Source organism: Dendrobates tinctorius, unplaced genomic scaffold (assembly GCF_039654945.1).
Source record: "Dendrobates tinctorius isolate UK_male_01 unplaced genomic scaffold, ASM3965494v1 ptg000019l, whole genome shotgun sequence".
NCBI lineage: Eukaryota > Metazoa > Chordata > Amphibia > Anura > Dendrobatidae > Dendrobates > Dendrobates tinctorius.
Window position 1 is genome coordinate 19,928,025 of NW_027361687.1, and position 20,967 is coordinate 19,948,991.

The window sequence follows — 20,967 nt, forward strand, 5'->3', positions numbered from 1 at the left end:
TTTGATGATGTCATAATCATTTTGTTGATGTCATAATCATTTGATGATGTCATAATCATTTGATGTCATAATCATTGGATGATGTCATAATCATTTTGTTGATATCATAATCATTTGATGATGTCATAATCATTTTGTTGATGTCATAATCATTTGATGATGCCATAATCATTTTGTTGATGTCATAATCATTTGATGATGCCATAATCATTTTGTTGATGTCATAATGATTTGATGAAGTCATAATCATTGGATGATGTCATAATCATTGGATGATGTCATAATCATTTTGTTGATGTCATAATCATTTGATGATGTCAAAATCATTTGATGTCATAATCATTGGATGATGTAATAATCATTTTGTTGATGTCATAATCATTTGATGATGTCATAATCATTTTGTTGATGTCATAATGATTTGATGATGTCATAATCATTGGATGATGTCATAATCATTGGATGATGTCATAATCATTTGATGATGCAATAATCATTTGATGTCATACTCATTGGATAATGTCATAATCATTTGATGATGTCATAATCATTTTGTTGATGTCATAATCATTTGATGATGTCATAATCATTTTGTTGATGTCATAATCATTTGATGATGTCATAATCATTTTGTTGATGTCATAATCATTTGATGATGTCATAATCATTTTGTTGAAGTCATATTCATTTTGTTGATGTCATAATCATTGGATGATGTCATAATCATTAGATGATGTCATAATCATTTGATAATGTCATAATCATTAGATGATGTCATAATCATTTTGTTGATGTCATAATCATTTGATGATGTCATAATCATTTGATGTCATAATCATTGGATGATGTCATAATCATTTTGTTGATGTCATAATCATTTGATGTTGTCATAATCATTTGATGTCATAATCATTGGATGATGTTATAATCATTTTGTTGATGTCATAATCATTTGATGATGTCATAATCATTTTGTTGATGTCATAATCATTGGATGATGTCATAATCATTTTGCTGATGTCATAATCATTTGATGATGCAATAATCATTTTGTTGATGTCATAATCATTTGATGATGTCATAATCATTTGATGTCATAATCATTTGATGATGTCATAATCATTTGATGTCATAATCATTGGATGATGTCATAATCATTTGAATATGTCATAATCATTTTGTTGATGTCATAATCATTTGATGATGTCATAATCATTTTGTTGATGTCATAATCATTTGATGATGTCATAATCATTTTGTTGATGTCATAATCATTTTGTTGATGTCATAATGATTTGATGATGTCATAATCATTGGATGATGTCATAATCATTGGATGATGTCATAATCATTTTGTTGATGTCATAATCATTTGATGATGTCATAATCATTAGATGATGTCATAATCATTTTGTTGATGTCATAATCATTTGATGATGTAATAATCATTAGATGATGTCATAATGATTTTGTTGATGTCATAATCATTTGATGATGTCATAATCATTAGATGATATCATAATCATTTTGTTGATGTCACAATAATTTGATGATGTCATAATCATTTGATGTCATAATCATTGGATGATGTCATAATCATTTTGTTGATGTCATAATCATTTGATGATGTCATAATCATTAGATGATGTCATAATCATTTTGTTGATGTCATAATCATTTGATGATGTCATAATCATTAGATGATGTCATAATCATTTTGTTGATGTCATAATCATTTGATGATGTCATAATCATTTTGTTGATGTCATAATCATTTTGTTGATGTCATAATCATTTGATGATGTCATAATCATTTGATGATGTCATAATCATTTGATGATGTCATAATCATTTGATGTCATAATCATGGGATGATGTCATAATCATTTTGTTGATGTCATAATCATTTGATGATGTCATAATCATTAGATGATGTCATAATCATTTTGTTTATGTCATAATGATTTGATGATGTCATAATCATTGGATGATGTCATAATCATTGGATGATGTCATCATCATTTTGTTGATGTCATAATCATTTGATGATGTCATGATCATTTGATGTCATAATCATTGGATGATGTCATAATCATTGGATGATGTCATAATCATTTTGTTGATGTCAAAATCATTTGATGATGTCAAAATCATTTGATGTCATAATCATTGGATGATGTAATAATCATTTTTTGATGTCATAATCATTTCATGATGTCATAATCATTTTGTTTATGTCATAATGATTTGATGATGTCATAATCATTGGATGATGTCATAATCATTGGATGATGTCATAATCATTTTGTTGATGTCATAATCATTTGATGATGTCAAAATTATTTGATGGCATAATCATTGGATGATGTCATAATCATTTTGTTGATGTCATAAACATTTGATGATGTCATAATCATTTTGCTGATGTCATAATCATTTTGTTGATGTCATAATGATTTGAAGATGTCATAATCATTAGATGATGTCATAATCATTGGATGATGTCATAATCATTTTGTTGATGTCATAATCATTTGACGTCATAATCATTGGATGATGTCATAATCATTTTGTTGATGTCATTATCATTTGATGATGTCATAATCATTTTGTTGATGTCATAATCATTTGATGATGTCATAATCAATGGATAATGTCATAATCATTGGATGATGTCATAATCATTTTGTTGTTGTCATAATCATTTGATGATGTCAAAATTATTTGATGTCATAATCATTGGATGATGTCATAATCATTTTGTTGATGTCATAATCATTTGATGATGTCATAATCATTTTGCTGATGTCATAATCATTTTGTTGATGTCATAATGATTTGATGATGTCATAATCATTGGATGATGTCATAATCATTGGATGATATCATAATCATTTTGTTGATGTCATAATCATTTGATGTCATAATCATTGGATGATGTCATAATCATTTTGTTGATGTCATTATCATTTGATGATGTCATAATCATTTTGTTGATGTCATAATCATTTGATGATGTCATAATCATTTGATGTCATAATCATTGGATGATGTCATAATCATTTTGTTGATGTCATAATCATTTGATGATGCCATAATCATTTTGTTGATGTCATAATCATTTGATGATGCCATAATCATTTTCTTGATGTCATAATCATTGGATGATGTCATAATCATTTTGTTGATGTCTTAATCATTTGATGATGTCATAATCATTGGATGATGTCATAATCATTTTGTTGATGTCATAATCATTTGATGATGTCATAATCATTAGATGTTGTCATAATCATTTTGTTGATGTCATAATCATTGGATGATGTCATAATCATTGGATGATGTCATAATCATTTTGTTGATGTCATAATCATTTGATGATGTCAAAATCATTTGATGTCATAAACATTGGATGATGTAATAATCATTTTGTTGATGTCATAATCATTTGATGATGTCATAATCATTTTGTTGATGTCATAATGATTTGATGAAGTCGTAATCATTGGATGATGTCATAATCATTGGATGATGTCATAATCATTTTGTTGATGTCATAATCATTTGATGATGTCAAAATCATTTGATGTCATAATCATTGGATGATGTAATAATCATTTTGTTGATGTCATAATCATTTGATGATGTCATAATCATTTTGTTGATGTCATAATGATTTGATGATGTCATAATCATTGGATGATGTCATAATCATTGGATGATGTCATAATCATTTTGTTGATGTCATAATCATTTGATGATGTCATAATCATTTTGCTGATGTCATAATCATTTTGTTGATGTCATAATGATTTGATGATGTCATAATCATTGGATGATGTCATAATCATTGGATGATATCATAATCATTTTGTTGATGTCATAATCATTTGATGTCATAATCATTGGATGATGTCATAATCATTTTGTTGATGTCATTATCATTTGATGATGTCATAATCATTTTGTTGATGTCATAATCATTTGATGATGTCATAATCATTTGATGTCATAATCATTGGATGATGTCATAATCATTTTGTTGATATCATAATCATTTGATGATGTCATAATCATTTTGTTGATGTCATAATCATTTGATGATGCCATAATCATTTTGTTGATGTCATAATCATTTGATGATGCCATAATCATTTTCTTGATGTCATAATCATTGGATGATGTCATAATCATTTTGTTGATGTCATAATCATTTGATGATGTCATAATCATTGGATGATGTCATAATCATTTTGTTGATGTCATAATCATTTGATGATGTCATAATCATTAGATGTTGTCATAATCATTTTGTTGATGTCATAATCATTGGATGATGTCATAATCATTGGATGATGTCATAATCATTTTGTTGATGTCATAATCATTTGATGATGTCAAAATCATTTGATGTCATAATCATTGGATGATGTAATAATCATTTTGTTGATGTCATAATCATTTGATGATGTCATAATCATTTTGTTGATGTCATAATGATTTGATGATGTCATAATCATTGGATGATGTCATAATCATTGGATGATGTCATAATCATTTTGTTGATGTCATAATCATTTGATGATGCAATAATCATTTGATGTCATAATCATTGGATGATGTCATAATCATTTGATGATGTCATAATCATTTTGTTGATGTCATAATCATTTGATGATGTCATAATCATTTTGTTGATGTCATAATCATTTGATGATGTCATAATCATGTTGTTGATGTCATAATCATTTGATGATGTCATAATCATTTTGTTGATGTCATAATCATTTTGTTGATGTCATAATCATTGGATGATGTCATAATCATTGGATGATGTCATAATCATTTTGTTGATGTCATAATCATTTGATGATGTCAAAATCATTTGATGTCATAATCATTGGATGATGTAATAATCATTTTGTTGATGTCATAATCATTTGATGATGTCATAATCATTTTGTTGATGTCATAATCATTTGATGATGTCATAATCATTTTGTTGATGTCATAATAATTTGATGATGTCATAATCATTTTTTTGATGTCATAATCATTTTGTTGATGTCATAATCATTGGATGATGTCATAATCATTGGATGATGTCATAATCATTTTGTTGATGTCTTATTCATTTGATGATGTCAAAATCATTTGATGTCATAATCATTGGATGATGTAATAATCATTTTGTTGATGTCATAATCATTTGATGATGTCATAATCATTTTGTTGATTTCATAATGATTTGATGATGTCATAATCATTGGATGATGTCATAATCATTGGATGAAGTCATAATCATTTTGTTGATGTCATAATCATTTGATGATGTCAAAATCATTTGATGTAATAATCATTGGATGATGTAATAATCATTTTGTTGATGTCATAATCATTTGATGATGTCATAATCATTGGATGATGTCATAATCATTTTGTTGATGTCATAATCATTTGATGATGTCATAATCATTAGATGATGTCATAATCATTTGATGTCATAATCATTTTGTTGATGTCATAATCATTAGATGATGTCATAATCATTAGATGATGTCATAATCATTTGATGTCATAATCATTGGATGATGTCATAACCATTTTGTTGATGTCATAATCATTTGATGATGTCATAATCATTAGATGATGTCATAATCATTTGATGATATCATAATCAATAGATGATGTCATAATCATTTTGTTGATGTCATAATCATTTGATGATGTCATAATCATTTGATGTCATAATCATTGGATGATGTCATAATCATTTGATGTCATAATCATTTGATGATGTCATAATCATTTGATGTCATAATCATTGGATGATGTCATAATCATTTTGTTGATGTCATAATCATTTGATGATGTCATAATCATTAGATGATGTCATAATCATTTTGTTGATGTCATAATCATTTGATGATGTCATAATCATTAGATGATGTCATAGTCATTTTGTTCATGTCATAATCATTTGATGATGTCATAATCATTAGATGATGTCATAATCATTTTGTTGATGTCATAATCATTTGATGATGTCATAATCATTTGATGTCATAATCATTGGATGATGTCATAATCATTTTGTTGATGTCATAATCATTTGATGATGTCATAATCATTAGATGATGTCATAATCATTTTGTTGATGTCATAATCATTTGATGATGTCATAATCATTAGATGATGTCATAATCATTTTGTTGATGTCATAATCATTTGATGATGTCATAATCATTTGATCATGTCAAAATCATTTGATGTCATAATCATGGGATGATGTCATAATCATTTTGTTGATGTCATAATCATTTGATGATGTCATAATCATTAGATTATGTCATAATCATTTTGTTGATGTCATAATGATTTGATGATGTCATAATCATTGGATGATGTCATAATCATTGGATGATGTCATCATCATTTTGTTGATGTCATAATCATTTGATGATGTCATAATCATTTGATGTCATAATCATTGGATGATGTCATAATCATTGGATGATGTCATAATCATTTTGTTGATGTCATAATCATTTGATGATGTCAAAATCATTTGATGTCATAATCATTGGATGATGTAATAATCATTTTGTTGATGTCATAATCATTTGATGATGTCATAATCATTTTGTTGATGTCATAATGATTTGATGATGTCATAAACATTGGATGATGTCATAATCATTGGATGATGTCATAATCATTTTGTTGATGTCATAATCATCTGGTGATGTCAAAATTATTTGATGTCATAATCATTGGATGATGTCATAATCATTTTGTTGATGTCATAATCATTTGATGATGTCATAATCATTTTGTTGATGTCATAATCATTTTGTTGATGTCATAATGATTTGATGATGTCATTATCATTGGATGATGTCATAATCATTGGATGATGTCATAATCATTTTGTTGATGTCATAATCATTTGATGTCATAATCACTGGATGATGTCATAATCATTTTGTTGATGTCATAATCATTTGATGATGTCATAATCATTTTGTTGATGTCATAATCATTGGATGATGTCATAATCATTTGATGTCATAATCATTGGATGATGTCATAATCATTTTGTTGATATAATAATCATTTTATGATGTCATAATCATTTTGTTGATGTCATAATTAGTGTTGAGCATTCCGATACCGCAAGTATCGGGTATCGGCCGATATTAGCGGTATCGGAATTCCGATACTTAATTCCGATACTTTTTTCATATCGGATTCCGGGATCGGAATCGGAATAGGAAGTTCCCATCATGCTATGAGCCTGCTTGCTTTGATTAAGCCAATGGGAATCCTCCGAAGTGTGGGCACATCCTGTTAGGCATGTAGGCATGTTAACTATTGGCATGGCTGTGATTGGCTGCCGAAATGATGTCATGATGCACTATAAAAGCCACCGCAGCCGCCATTTCTGGTCACTCTGCTGTGAATTCAGTTAGGGACAGGCTGCTGTAGAAGACTGTGAGGGACAGTTAGAAATAGCGATTCTAAAAACAATATTGTGCTTTATCCAGGCTACATAAACCACCACTGTAGCTTGCTTTTCCCTAGCAGCGCTGTTTTCACAGCTGTCTGCAAGGGCTGTGTGAGTGCAGCTCACGCTGTGGAGTGGGTCCTGCAGCCACGTCAGGCTGTAGGCCACCCAGTGTGATCACTGCTGCCTCATACATCTTTTATTTTTTGAGCTGCATTTTTTAAATAATTTCAATCTAGTGTGCTTCCATCCGTATCCATATACGTTGGTTGCAAACACTAGTAGTAGACAGCGGAGCCTTTCTGCAGCCTTTCAGTGCTAGTGTCCACTTTGCTGCACTGTTCACGGCTGTCTGAGAGGTCTCTGACTGTGTGTGAGTGCAGCTCACGCTGAGTAGTGTGTCCTGCAGCTACGTCTGGCTGTAGGACGCTCAGCGTGCGTCACTGCCTCACACATATTTTTATTTGAGTGCAGCTCATTTTTTCTTCTATTAGTGTGCATCCATCCGTCTCCATCTACGGTGGTTGCAAACACTATATAGGAGTACACAGCGGAGCCTTTCTGCAGCCTGTCAGTGCCAGTGCCCACTTAGCTGCACTGTTGACGGCTGTCTGAGAGGTCTCTGACTGTGTGTGAGTGCAGCTCACGCTGAGTAGAGTGTCCTGCAGCTACGTCTGGTTGTAGGACGCTCAACGTGCGTCACTGCCTCACACATATTTGTCTCTGAGTGCAGCTCATTTTTTCTTCTCCTATTAGTGTGCATCCATCCGTATCCATCAACATTGGTTGGTTGCAAACACTATATAGGAGTAGATAGAGGAGCCTTTTTTTCTGGCTTGTGCCCTGCCGGCGCAGCCAGATTAGTATTACCCAATTTTTTTGGAGCCTCATCTTTTGCATTGTAGGTTACCTGCCTGCATTGTAATAGCTCCAAAAAGTTGGTGATACTATCAGTTTCAATTCTTTGTTCTCATACTTTGAGTTTGTTTCAAACAAAGAAACCACATAAAAAGTTCACCAAACACTACATTTTGAACTTGTGTAGGCCACATCAGCTCCTATTAAAGTCTAGTCCACACACACACACTTCATAAAATTAGTGTTTCTTGTACCTGTAACCAGCTGTTCAGGAATAAGCACACTAAGGCCCCCCTTTGTCCTTTTTTGCCTATCTTAAGCAGTCTTGCAAGATGAAGAAGGCAGGGAGTAAGGCGCGGGGGCGTGGGCGTGGGCGTGGAGTTTCAGCAGGGAGAGGACGTGGGGATTCTGCAGGGAGAGGACGTGGGGATTCTACAGGTAGAGGACGTGGGGATTCTGGGCCTGCTGCGGGCACCAGTGGATCAGCATCCCCCAGTTTTAGCAGGCAACAGTCCTTTATGCGCAGCTTTGTAGGACCTCAACGTACCCCACTGCTGCGGGAGGAACAAATTGAAGCCGTTGTCGGATGGATGGCAGCTAACGCATCGACTTCAATTACTTCCGCATCCTCTCAGGGTCAGAGCACCGAAGAGCAACCATCTGTCTCTTCACCACCTGCCAAAGTGCCCAGGCAGTCAGAGAGACATGGACAGGAGCCATCACAATCTCTACTTCTGTTCTCGGAATCTGTTGGCTTGGAAAGAGGGGGCCAGCCAAGCAGCATTCCTGAATGTGAAGAAGAGGGAGTATGCAGTGATGCGCAACTTCTTTGTCCCTCTGAATCTGAAGAGGCGAGTGGGCCAGTGCCTATGGTCAGCACACCTCAGTACGCATCAGATGATGACGAGACTCAGTTGCCACTTTCTGGTGCGTACGGTGCTGGCGAGACAACCCCGGAGAAGCAGCTGTTTGAAGAGGGGAGGGAAGATGATGAGGTCCTTGACCCATCATGGCGTGAGCAACAGGAAGGTGGTGGGAGCAGCTCGGAGGAAGAGATTCCCCTACCGGCCAAAACAGGAGGCAGAGGGAGGGGGAAGACTTGGTTGCCTGTACCCTCCACTTCGGCACCCGTTAGGAGCATTCCTCCTTCCAAAGGCAAACCGGGCGCTCACAAGAGTTGCAGTGCGTGGTCCTTTTTTGACACAGTTGCAGATGACATTTGCTTTGTCAAATGCAAGCTGTGTCATCAGAGAGTCAAAAGAGGGAGAAATGTCAGCAACCTCAATACCACAAATATGTGGAAACATGTGCGCACCAAGCACGAGTTGGAGTTGCAGAGACACCCTCAAGACGTAGGCCAACGTACAGCACCACCTACCACCTCTTCAGTTCGTGTTGGGCCCTCTTCCTCCAGCTCACACACTGCTGGTTCGGCTTCCTCACAGGATCGCCAAGGAAGAACCTCTGCCACTGTTGTCCGGAGACCCTGTCAGATTCCACCCATAACAGCACGTTCCCATCCATCACAGCCATCGGTAGCACAGGCATGGGATAAAAGGCGCCCTTACTCGGCAAACCATCCCCGAGCACAGTCTCTGAATGCTGGCATTGCCAAACTTCTGGCAGTTGAAATGCTGTCATTCAGGCTGGTGGACACTGACACCTTCCGGGACTTAATGGCATTGGCAGTCCCCCAATACAACGTGCCCAGCCGCTTTTATTTCAGCAGGCGAGCCGTCCCTGCCCTGCAGAAACATGTTGAGGGCAAAATAAAACATGCGCTACTAAACGCCGTTAGTAGCAAGGTCCACCTGACCACCGATGCGTGGACCAGTAACCATGGACAGGGACGATACCTTTCCCTCACTGCCCACTGGGTCAATGTTGTGGAGCCGGGTACGGATCTGGAGAGTGGCGCTGTACGTGTTCTTCCAACGCCATGGATTGCAGGACTCCAGTCTGTACACATAGACTCCTCCTCCTACTCAAGTTCCTCAGAAACAGCAGAGCAGGAGCCTGTTACGACCGATATGAGCACAGCCGTGGCCAAACGTCAACAGGCTGTACTCAAATTAATTTCTTTGGGGAATCGAAGCCACACAGCGCAGGAGCTCTGGAATGCTATCAAGCTGGAGAGCGATGTGTGGTTTGGGCCAGCGAATCTCCAGCCGGGCTTGGTAGTGTGTGACAATGGCCGAAATCTGGTGGCAGCTCTTGGCCTAGGCAACCTCACACACATCCCATGTCTGGCACATGTTCTTAACTTGGTCGTGCAGAGCTTTCTGAGGGACTATCCGGATCTTGATGCACTGTTGCACAAGGTCCGCATAGAGTGCGCTCACTTGCGACGTTCCAGCACGGCAAGATCGCGCCTCGCTGCTCTGCAACGACGATTTGGCCTTCCAGAACATCGCATCATATGTGACCTACCCACCCGGTGGAATTCAACGTTACATATGTTGGAGCGGTTGTGTGAGCAGCAGGCAGCAGTCATGGAGTACCAGCTGCATCAGGCGCAAACAAGTCGCACTGTGCGCCGTTCACACTTCAGCACCATTGAGTGGGCCTCTATGAAGGACATCTGCCTCGTTTTGCGTGCCTTCGATGAATCCACGCGGATGGCGAGTGCAGATGATGCACTAGTCAGCATGACTGTCCCCCTTATCTGCCTGCTTCAACAAACACTGCAAGCACTAAGGGATGAGGTTTCAGAAGAGGTGGAGGATGAGGAGTCCCAAATGCCATCTGCTTCTGGACAGTCTGCGCTACGTGTTTCCTCACAAAGGCCTAGGCAGGGGACACTTTGTGAGGAGGATGAGGAGGAGTCGATGGAGGAGGAAGACATCTCTCCAGAGGAGGGAGGTACACAAACCTCTACTCAGTATGTACAGCGAGGGTGGGGTGATGCAGAGCAGGTCGAGGTCACGCCTCAAACAGGGGACAGCGGTTCTTTGGCAGTTGGGAGTCTGCAGCACATGGTTGATTTCATGCTGCAGTGCCTGAGAAACGACCGCCGCATCGCCCACATTCTCGTCTCGGCTGATTATTGGGTGTACACCCTCCTAGACCCTCGCTACCGGGACAGCGTACAAAGGCTCATACCAACGTTGAACCGGGAGCGTAAAATGCGGGAGTACGAAGAGTCACTGGTGCAGTCCATAATGTTTTCCATTCCACCCGACAGCATTGTTGCAAGTGCTTTACAAAGCAGCTCTGTGCGTCGAGGCAGTGGAGGAAACTCTGCACAAAGAGGGAGCAGAGGCAGTGCCGCAGCACAAGGCAAGACCACTATGGCCCAAATGTGGCAAAGTTTTGTGTGTCCACCACAATTGTCTACACCATCAGCGACGCCTCGAGTCAGCAGGAGGCAACGCTTCCGTCAGATGGTGTCAGACTACATGTCTTGCCCTGTCGCTGTACTCCCAGATGGCTCTTCCCCCTTCAAGTTTTGGGTCTCTAAGCTGGATACATGGCCAGAGCTTAGCCAGTATGCATTGGAGGTGCTGGCTTGCCCTGCTGCCAGTGTATTATCGGAACGTGTCTTTAGTGCTGCAGGTGGTGTACTAACAGACCGTCGCACGCGACTATCTTCCGATAATGTTGACCGGCTGACTTTTCTGAAAATGAACAAGGCCTGGATCTCCAAAGACTTTGCCATTCCTCTTACAGACTAAATTAGTGGTTGGCAACTGTATCCAGGTCTGCTGGTGTGTTCATTTTTCTACCACCTGAACTATAATCCCTGTGCTTCAACACAGCCAGTTGTCGCTCAGATGTGTCGTCTGCACAGAGAAACACACTAGCTCCTGTGTTACTGGGGTTCAGTAATGCCAGCTGATCCCCTGCTGTGTGGACGGCAGAGTCACCAGCTCCATCAACATTCAAACCACTACTGATTTTTAACCGTGCCCAACTTAGGTCTCTGGCTCCACTGTCTCTACTATTTCCCCTGACCTCCAACCCCGCCATCTACATCTCTGAAGTGGCGTCAGCACAATCTACACTTGTTCCTGTGTTCCTGTGGCTCAGTCCCATCAGTTTATCCCCTGATGTGTGTCCGGCAAGGTCTCCTGCTCTGTCCACATTCCCATAACCAGTAGTGGGAATGAGGACAGAGCTGGCGAACTTGCCGGACAAACATCAGGGGATCAACTGATGGGACTGAGCACCAGTAACACAGGAACAAGTGTAGATTGTGCTGACGCCACTTCAGAGATGTAGCTGGCGGGGTTGGAGGCCAGGGTAAATAGTAGAGACAGTGGAGCCAGAGGCCTAAGTGGAGCATGGTTAGAATCAGTAGTAGTCCACAACCTCCATAAAAACCGCTGCCCATTGGCCTCTGCATGCGGCATGCGTAATCCTGGGCACCAACAGCGTCAGTTGGTGTTCAGAAGTGTCGTCTCCACAGAGCCAAACACATTCGTTCAAGTGTTAGTGGGGTTCAGCACTGCCAGCTGTTCCCCTGCTGTGGAGATGGCAAGTCTCCTGCTGCCTTCACCTGCCAAAATCCAGTAGGCCCCAGCCTGCTCCTCGCCTAATCCTGGGCTCCAACAGCGTCAGTTGGTGTTCAGAAGTGTCGTCTCCACAGAACCAAACACATTCGTTCAAGTGTTAGTGGGGTTCAGCACTGCCAGCTGTTCCCCTGCTGTGGAGATGGCAAGTCTCCTGCTGCCTTCACCTGCCAAAATCCAGTAGGCCCCAGCCTGCTCCTCGCCTAATCCTGGGCTCCAACAGCGTCAGTTGGTGTTCAGAAGTGTCGTCTCCACAGAACCAAACACATTCGTTCAAGTGTTAGTGGGGTTCAGCACTGCCAGCTGTTCCCCTGCTGTGGAGATGGCAAGTCTCCTGCTGCCTTCACCTGCCAAAATCCAGTAGGCCCCAGCCTGCTCCTCGCCTAATCCTGGGCTCCAACAGCGTCAGTTGGTGTTCAGAAGTGTCGTCTCCACAGAGCCAAACACATTCGTTCAAGTGTTAGTGGGGTTCAGCACTGCCAGCTGTTCCCCTGCTGTGGAGATGGCAAGTCTCCTGCTGCCTTCACCTGCCAAAATCCAGTAGGCCCCAGCCTGCTCCTCGCCTAATCCTGGGCTCCAACAGCGTCAGTTGGTGTTCAGAAGTGTCGTCTCCACAGAGCCAAACACATTCGTTCAAGTGTTAGTGGGGTTCAGCACTGCCAGCTGTTCCCCTGCTGTGGAGATGGCAAGTCTCCTGCTGCCTTCACCTGCCAAAATCCAGTAGGCCCCAGCCTGCTCCTCGCCTAATCCTGGGCTCCAACAGCGTCAGTTGGTGTTCAGAAGTGTCGTCTCCACAGAACCAAACACATTCGTTCAAGTGTTAGTGGGGTTCAGCACTGCCAGCTGTTCCCCTGCTGTGGAGATGGCAAGTCTCCTGCTGCATTCACCTGCCAAAATCCAGTAGGCCCCAGCCTGCTCCTCGCCTAATCCTGGGCTCCAACAGCGTCAGTTGGTGTTCAGAAGTGTCGTCTCCACAGAACCAAACACATTCGTTCAAGTGTTAGTGGGGTTCAGCACTGCCAGCTGTTCCCCTGCTGTGGAGATGGCAAGTCTCCTGCTGCCTTCACCTGCCAAAATCCAGTAGGCCCCAGCCTGCTCCTCGCCTAATCCTGGGCTCCAACAGCGTCAGTTGGTGTTCAGAAGTGTCGTCTCCACAGAGCCAAACACATTCGTTCAAGTGTTAGTGGGGTTCAGCACTGCCAGCTGTTCCCCTGCTGTGGAGATGGCAAGTCTCCTGCTGCCTTCACCTGCCAAAATCCAGTAGGCCCCAGCCTGCTCCTCGCCTAATCCTGGGCTCCAACAGCGTCAGTTGGTGTTCAGAAGTGTCGTCTCCACAGAACCAAACACATTCGTTCAAGTGTTAGTGGGGTTCAGCACTGCCAGCTGTTCCCCTGCTGTGGAGATGGCAAGTCTCCTGCTGCCTTCACCTGCCAAAATCCAGTAGGCCCCAGCCTGCTCCTCGCCTAATCCTGGGCTCCAACAGCGTCAGTTGGTGTTCAGAAGTGTCGTCTCCACAGAACCAAACACATTCGTTCAAGTGTTAGTGGGGTTCAGCACTGCCAGCTGTTCCCCTGCTGTGGAGATGGCAAGTCTCCTGCTGCCTTCACCTGCCAAAATCCAGTAGGCCCCAGCCTGCTCCTCGCCTAATCCTGGGCTCCAACAGCGTCAGTTGGTGTTCAGAAGTGTCGTCTCCACAGAACCAAACACATTCGTTCAAGTGTTAGTGGGGTTCAGCACTGCCAGCTGTTCCCCTGCTGTGGAGATGGCAAGTCTCCTGCTGCCTTCACCTGCCAAAATCCAGTAGGCCCCAGCCTGCTCCTCGCCTAATCCTGGGCTCCAACAGCGTCAGTTGGTGTTCAGAAGTGTCGTCTCCACAGAGCCAAACACATTCGTTCAAGTGTTAGTGGGGTTCAGCACTGCCAGCTGTTCCCCTGCTGTGGAGATGGCAAGTCTCCTGCTGCCTTCACCTGCCAAAATCCAGTAGGCCCCAGCCTGCTCCTCGCCTAATCCTGGGCTCCAACAGCGTCAGTTGGTGTTCAGAAGTGTCGTCTCCACAGAGCCAAACACATTCGTTCAAGTGTTAGTGGGGTTCAGCACTGCCAGCTGTTCCCCTGCTGTGGAGATGGCAAGTCTCCTGCTGCCTTCACCTGCCAAAATCCAGTAGGCCCCAGCCTGCTCCTCGCCTAATCCTGGGCTCCAACAGCGTCAGTTGGTGTTCAGAAGTGTCGTCTCCACAGAACCAAACACATTCGTTCAAGTGTTAGTGGGGTTCAGCACTGCCAGCTGTTCCCCTGCTGTGGAGATGGCAAGTCTCCTGCTGCATTCACCTGCCAAAATCCAGTAGGCCCCAGCCTGCTCCTCGCCTAATCCTGGGCTCCAACAGCGTCAGTTGGTGTTCAGAAGTGTCGTCTCCACAGAACCAAACACATTCGTTCAAGTGTTAGTGGGGTTCAGCACTGCCAGCTGTTCCCCTGCTGTGGAGATGGCAAGTCTCCTGCTGCCTTCACCTGCCAAAATCCAGTAGGCCCCAGCCTGCTCCTCGCCTAATCCTGGGCTCCAACAGCGTCAGTTGGTGTTCAGAAGTGTCGTCTCCACAGAGCCAAACACATTCGTTCAAGTGTTAGTGGGGTTCAGCACTGCCAGCTGTTCCCCTGCTGTGGAGATGGCAAGTCTCCTGCTGCCTTCACCTGCCAAAATCCAGTAGGCCCCAGCCTGCTCCTCGCCTAATCCTGGGCTCCAACAGCGTCAGTTGGTGTTCAGAAGTGTCGTCTCCACAGAACCAAACACATTCGTTCAAGTGTTAGTGGGGTTCAGCACTGCCAGCTGTTCCCCTGCTGTGGAGATGGCAAGTCTCCTGCTGCCTTCACCTGCCAAAATCCAGTAGGCCCCAGCCTGCTCCTCGCCTAATCCTGGGCTCCAACAGCGTCAGTTGGTGTTCAGAAGTGTCGTCTCCACAGAACCAAACACATTCGTTCAAGTGTTAGTGGGGTTCAGCACTGCCAGCTGTTCCCCTGCTGTGGAGATGGCAAGTCTCCTGCTGCCTTCACCTGCCAAAATCCAGTAGGCCCCAGCCTGCTCCTCGCCTAATCCTGGGCTCCAACAGCGTCAGTTGGTGTTCAGAAGTGTCGTCTCCACAGAACCAAACACATTCGTTCAAGTGTTAGTGGGGTTCAGCACTGCCAGCTGTTCCCCTGCTGTGGAGATGGCAGTCTCTCCTGCTGTCTCCGCATTACAAAGACAGTAGGCCTCTGCCTACACCCTCCTATTTCCTGGGCTTCAACACAGCCAGTTGTAGTTCGGAAGTGCCGTCCACACGGAAAGAGACACTTGCTCCCGTGTCTCAGTGGGGTTCAGTAACGTTAGCTGATCCCCTGCTGTGTGGATGGCAGTCTCTCCTGCTGTCACCTCATTCAAAATTCAGTAGGCCTCTGCCTACACCCTCCTATTTCCTGGGCTTCAACACAGCCAGTTGTAGTTCGGAAGTGCCGTCCACACGGAAAGAGATACTTGCTCCCGTGTCTCAGTGGGGTTCAGTAACGTCAGCTGATCCCCTGCTGTGTGGATGGCAGTCTCTCCTGCTGTCACCTCATTCAAAATTCAGTAGGCCTCTGCCTACACCCTCCTATTTCCTGGGCTTCAACACAGCCAGTTGTAGTTCGGAAGTGCCGTCCACACGGAAAGAGACACTTGCTCCCGTGTCTCAGTGGGGTTCAGTAACGTCAGCTGATCCCCTGCTGTGTGGATGGCAGTCTCTCCTGCTGTCACCTCATTCAAAATTCAGTAGGCCTCTGCCTACACCCTCCTATTTCCTGGGCTTCAACACAGCCAGTTGTAGTTCGGAAGTGCCGTCCACACGGAAAGAGACACTTGCTCCCGTGTCTCAGTGGGGTTCAGTAACGTTAGCTGATCCCCTGCTGTGTGGATGGCAGTCTCTCCTGCTGTCACCTCATTCAAAATTCAGTAGGCCTCTGCCTACACCCTCCTATTTCCTGGGCTTCAACACAGCCAGTTGTAGTTCGGAAGTGCCGTCCACACGGAAAGAGATACTTGCTCCCGTGTCTCAGTGGGGTTCAGTAACGTCAGCTGATCCCCTGCTGTGTGGATGGCAGTCTCTCCTGCTGTAAACTCATTCAAAATACAGTAGGCCTCTGCCTACACCCTCCTATTTCCTGGGCTTCAACACAGCCAGTTGTAGTTCGGAAGTGCCGTCCACACGGAAAGAGACACTTGCTCCCGTGTCTCAGTGGGGTTCAGTAACGTTAGCTGATCCCCTGCTGTGTGGATGGCAGTCTCTCCTGCTGTCACCTCATTCAAAATTCAGTAGGCCTCTGCCTACACCCTCCTATTTCCTGGGCTTCAACACAGCCAGTTGTAGTTCGGAAGTGCCGTCCACACGGAAAGAGATACTTGCTCCCGTGTCTCAGTGGGGTTCAGTAACGTCAGCTGATCCCCTGCTGTGTGGATGGCAGTCTCTCCTGCTGTCACCTCATTCAAAATTCAGTAGGCCTCTGCCTACACCCTCCTATTTCCTGGGCTTCAACACAGCCAGTTGTAGTTCGGAAGTGCCGTCCACACGGAAAGAGACACTTGCTCCCGTGTCTCAGTGGGGTTCAGTAACGTCAGCTGATCCCCTGCTGTGTGGATGGCAGTCTCTCCTGCTGTCACCTCATTCAAAATTCAGTAGGCCTCTGCCTACACCCTTCTATTTCCTGGGCTTCAACACAGCCAGTTGTAGTTCGGAAGTGCCGTCCACACGGAAAGAGACACTTGCTCCCGTGTCTCAGTGGGGTTCAGTAACGTTAGCTGATCCCCTGCTGTGTGGATGGCAGTCTCTCCTGCTGTCACCTCATTCAAAATTCAGTAGGCCTCTGCCTACACCCTCCTATTTCCTGGGCTTCAACACAGCCAGTTGTAGTTCGGAAGTGCCGTCCACACGGAAAGAGATACTTGCTCCCGTGTCTCAGTGGGGTTCAGTAACGTCAGCTGATCCCCTGCTGTGTGGATGGCAGTCTCTCCTGCTGTAAACTCATTCAAAATACAGTAGGCCTCTGCCTACACCCTCCTATTTCCTGGGCTTCAACACAGCCAGTTGTAGTTCGGAAGTGCCGTCCACACGGAAAGAGACACTTGCTCCCGTGTCTCAGTGGGGTTCAGTAACGTTAGCTGATCCCCTGCTGTGTGGATGGCAGTCTCTCCTGCTGTCACCTCATTCAAAATTCAGTAGGCCTCTGCCTACACCCTCCTATTTCCTGGGCTTCAACACAGCCAGTTGTAGTTCGGAAGTGCCGTCCACACGGAAAGAGATACTTGCTCCCGTGTCTCAGTGGGGTTCAGTAACGTCAGCTGATCCCCTGCTGTGTGGATGGCAGTCTCTCCTGCTGTCACCTCATTCAAAATTCAGTAGGCCTCTGCCTACACCCTCCTATTTCCTGGGCTTCAACACAGCCAGTTGTAGTTCGGAAGTGCCGTCCACACGGAAAGAGATACTTGCTCCCGTGTCTCAGTGGGGTTCAGTAATGTCAGCTGATCCCCTGCTGTGTGGATGGCAAAGTCTCCTGCTGCCTACACAGTCGTACCACTACTGATTTTTTACCGTGCTCCAATTAGGCCTGTGGCTCCACTGTCTCTCGTATTTCCCCTGTCCTCCAACCCTGCCAGTTACAGCTCCGAAGTGGCGTCTGCACAATCCACACTTGTTCCTGTGTTACAGGTGTTCAGTGCGATCAGTTAATCCCCTGATGTGTGTCCGGCAATGTCGCCTGCTCTGTCCACATTCCCATTATCGGAATGTGGACAGAGCAGGCGACATTGCCGGACACACATCAGGGGATTAACTGACCGGACTGAACACCTGTAACACAGGAACAAGTGTGGATTGTGCAGACGCCACTTCGGAGCTGTAACTGGCGGGGTTGGAGGACAGGGGAAATACGAAAATCAGTGAATCCACAGGCCTAAGTGGAGCTTGGTTCAAATTAGTAGTCTACAACCGATCTTAAAATTTCTTCAATGCAGCCTAAGCCTGCTCCGTGCTTGTCCCTGGGCTTCAACACAGCCAGTTGTTGCTCGGAAGTGCCGTCTTCACAGAGTAAAACACTAGCTCCTGTGTTTGTGGGGTTCAGTAACGTCAGCTGTTCCCCTGCTGTTTTGATGGCAATCTGTCCTGCTGCCTCCCAATTGACAGCACATCAGGCCTCAGCCTGCTAAGTGCTTGTCCTGGGCTCCAACATCGCCAGTTGCTGCTCATAACTGACTTTGGCACGGGTACTCCCTCCTGCCCAGCTTGGTTCCAGCCCTGCCTGCTGTTTCCGGGAAGTGTCAATGTCAGTTTGCCACCCCAAGTTGCCATGTCGTGTTGCGGTTGGGTTAGCCGAGGCTAGGGTGCCAGCAGTTTAGGTGCTTCCTATGTGGACTGCGGGTTCTGGTAAGAAAGGTTTGTTCCATAGTGCCAGTAGGACAAGCACCCCCTGTAGGACTGTGTGATTCGGTAACTGCGGCCAGCTTGCGGCATGCCAACTTTGCTTTTCAGGGGTAACTTCTGATACCCCTCCGGGTTCCAGCACCGTCAGCTGGTTCTCATCAGAGCCTTTGGCCTAGGTGCCTCCATCTCGGTATCCGAGTTCCAGCAACGTCTGCTGGTCCTTGGTAGTGCTTTGTAGCACAGGTACCTCCTGCTTAGTAACCGGGTTCCAGCACCGTCAGCTGGTCCTCGGTTGTGACATTGGCTCTTATTCCTTCTGCTGCCCCTCCGGGTGCCAGCACTGTCAGCTGGTCCTCGCTATTTCCATTTGCTCTTGCAGCTTATGCTACCCCTCCGGGTTCCAGCACCGTCAGCTGGTTCTCGTCAGAGCCTTTGGCCTAGGTGCCTCCATCTCGGTATCCGAGTTCCGGCAACGTCTGCTGGTCCTTGGTAGTGCTTTGTAGCACAGGTACCTCCTGCTTAGTAACCGGGTTCCAGCACCGTCAGCTGGTCCTCGGTTGTGCCATTGGCTCTTATTCCTTCTGCTGCCCCTCCGGGTGCCAGCACTGTCAGCTGGTCCTCGCTATTTCCATTTGCTCTTGCAGCTTATGCTACCCCTCCGGGTTCCAGCACCGTCAGCTGGTTCTCGTCAGAGCCTTTGGCCTAGGTGCCTCCATCTCGGTATCCGAGTTCCGGCAACGTCTGCTGGTCCTTGGTAGTGCTTTGTAGCACAGGTACCTCCTGCTTAGTAACCGGGTTCCAGCACCGTCAGCTGGTCCTCGGTTGTGCCATTGGCTCTTATTCCTTCTGCTGCCCCTCCGGGTGCCAGCACTGTCAGCTGGTCCTCGCTATTTCCATTTGCTCTTGCAGCTTATGCTACCCCTCCGGGTTCCAGCACCGTCAGCTGGTTCTCGTCAGAGCCTTTGGCCTAGGTGCCTCCATCTCGGTATCCGAGTTCCGGCAACGTCTGCTGGTCCTTGGTAGTGCTTTGTAGCACAGGTACCTCCTGCTTAGTAACCGGGTTCCAGCACCGTCAGCTGGTCCTCGGTAGTGCCATTGGCTCTTGTTCCTTCTGCTGCCCCTCCGGGTGCCAGTACCGTCAGCTGGTTCAAGAGGACAAAGAACAGGAAGACAACCACCAAGATGCAGAACAACAAGAGAGAGAAGACAAAGAAGCATAAAAAAAACAAAGCAGAAGAACATTAAGCATAAGACTAATACTCTGAGCAAATGATATTATCTTATTTATAAGCAGAAGAAGACTAAGCAGTGTATGGGGGTGAGTCCGTTCCTCCTCGTGGTGCCCCTGGAAAAGGCCTGCTTCTGCAGGCCAAACTGAACGCGGACAAATCCTGTTGTAAATCTTTTGTGACAGGCAGAACGGAAGGTGTAAACTTCTAACTTTTCTAGATAACAACTACAGGAATGCCTGACACAAACAAGAATATGATGAAGAAGAATAGGAAGAAGATGAAGAAGCTGAATATGTAGAATAATAATTGTTGAATAAGAAGAATATGAAGAATGTAAGAAAAGGAAGAAGAAGAAGAAGAAGAATGTAAAAAAAGGAAGTAGAAGAAGAAGAAGAAGAATGTAAAAAAAGGAAGTAGAAGAAGAAGAAGAAGAATGTA